The sequence below is a fragment of the Lathyrus oleraceus genome, chromosome 7, assembly GCF_024323335.1.
Source record: "Lathyrus oleraceus cultivar Zhongwan6 chromosome 7, CAAS_Psat_ZW6_1.0, whole genome shotgun sequence".
Taxonomy (NCBI): Eukaryota; Viridiplantae; Streptophyta; class Magnoliopsida; order Fabales; family Fabaceae; genus Lathyrus; species Lathyrus oleraceus.
This window is the reverse complement of record NC_066585.1, coordinates 292,102,487-292,105,012: the sequence shown is the minus strand read 5'-3', so window position 1 is coordinate 292,105,012 and position 2,526 is coordinate 292,102,487.

Below are 2,526 nucleotides of genomic sequence, written 5' to 3'. Positions count from 1 at the left end.
ATGTTGGTTGGTCACATGTTCGCAAGAATGGCCTATCATTTGGTCCAAAGCCCATAAATTTTTCATCTTTCTAGATTTCCGAGATCTTCTTTGTGCCAAATGTCCTAATTAAGTTCCTATTCAACTTTGTTTCAAGGTCCAATACCTAATTCCTTGAGCAAGGACAACAATTTTTGCATTGGCCTAGCTAGACCTAGAATCATACCAAAGACCACCACTTTATCACATTTTCATTTCCAAACCACAACTCCTTTTGACCTGGTTACTTTTGCATTAGATCAAGGACATTTCAAAGATTATTTTGCACATAGTTCATGCAAAATGCACGAGTGAATTTCACTTGGCCCTATTTCAAAGTTTGGAAATTATCGCGATGCACAAACCAGACCAAGCCAGCTTGTACTTGCATTTTTGTGTACCAAGTCATTTAATCAACACATCATGTCTCTTGAACTAATCTATCTAGCTTGGACATTGTAAATTATTCTTCCATCTTCACGAAAGGATTATGATCTTTGATAGGTCGATCCAAAATCCTCTGGAACTCTTCCAAGGTTTGAGCTACTTGAAAATCGGGGAAAGTGAAACATTGTTAGAGGGATGTCATAATATTGAGCCAATATGATGAGAGCTCCAAAGTCCACTTTTTTTGTCAAGAAGTCCAAAATATTCCTATAGGATGTTGTTCTTGATAGGCGTCACCCTAGAACTCAAGGCTTTCAGGTTGTCCATTTGAGGTTCCTTGTGTAGCGGTAAATTCATGATTATCAAGTTATGGATAAGCAAGACATCAAATAACAATGGTGCTATCGCACAAGCTAAGGAGCCTAGATCTCACCGACGATCCAAACACATACTCAGGCGTTATCATCTCATTCGAGAGATAATAGATAAAGGAGATGTGAAAATATGTAAAGTACCTACACTTGACAATATAACTGACCCACTGACAAAGCCTCTTGCGCAGCAGAAGCATGATGGCCATACTAGATCAATGGGCATACGGGGTATGCCTGATTGGCTCTAGTGCTAGTGGGAGATTGTTGGTGTAAGCCCTAGAGGCCAATACATTTTGGTACTTGTATCGAATAATAAAAGGCATTCTCTTTATTATGGTTGATTAATAAAGTCCCTGGAATAGATAGTCCGTTTAATGTATTAAGTGTGACTTAATCATGAGAACACATTAAACATAAGGACACTATTCCTAAAGTGTCCGTAGTCGAGCTTTAGTGTGAAGTGGGATAACATTAAAGCATTAAGACTATTATGTTTGTAGACTGATGATCACATCTCATGGATCATGGATAAAGAGTTATCAAGTCTTAAACATAGGTATGAATATTAGGAGTAATATTTATACCGGATTGACCCGCTATGAGAATACTATATAGAAAGTTATGCAAGGTGTCATAAGTTATTCTCATGGTGATAATAGTGTATTCCACTCTTCGACCTGAAACCACTATGGATCCTAGATGTAGAGTCGAGTGCTTTATTGCTGATCCAACGTTATCCATAACTGGATAACCATAAAGGCAGTTGATGGGTACTCCACAAAGCATGCTGAGGGACATGAGTGACCTAGATGGAATTTGCCCATCCTGCATAACAGGATAAATGTCTATGGGCCCAATATTGAACTGGACAAGGATGACACGGTCTATGCCTTGTGTTCAATATAGACATAAGGGCAAAAGGGTAATTATACACATAATTATTATCACAGAAGGAATTGTCAGATCACTTGACATTTTCGTGTCTTGGGTAGCAGTGATGTGTTGCTAGATACTGCTCACTGTTTATTATGTTAAATATGTGATTTGATATAATTGCCAACGTCACGAAAACCTACAGGGTCACACACAAAGGACGGATTGATGAGAGATAGAGTAACTAAGAAATACCGTAAGGTACGGTGCCCTTAAGTGAATTATAGAATATCGTAAGGTACGGTGTACTTGAGTAGAATACGAAATATGGTAAGGTACCATGGGCTTAAGTGATTTTGGGCATATTATAAGATATGGGCCAAAATACACTTAAGTGGGCTTTTAGCTTGAAGCCCACACAAGTGGTTCTATAAATAGAACCCTTGTGCAGAAGCAAAATTTTTTTGCGGTTGCATTATTTCGTTTTTCCTCTCTCTCTCTCTCTCTCTCACTCAAAGCCTTCATTCATACCAGCTAGCACTGAGATTGAAGGAATCCGTTCGTGTGGACTGAGTAGAGACGTTGTCATCGTTCAACGTTCGTGATCGCTTCGTGGATCTGCATCAAAGGGATTTTGATCGTCACAAGAGATCTGCACCAAAGGTTTCAACCGTCACAAGAGGTAAATGTTCTATCACTGATCATGACCATTCGTAAGGATCTCTAAAGGAGAAATTTTAATTTCCGCTGCGCTTTGGGTCGCAATTCTCCTTCAGTGGTATCAGAGCCACTTACGAAACCATGACTCGGATAGCTGTTTATTTTCTGTATTAATATGATTAAAAGACAGAATGAATTAATTAATTAAAAGAGT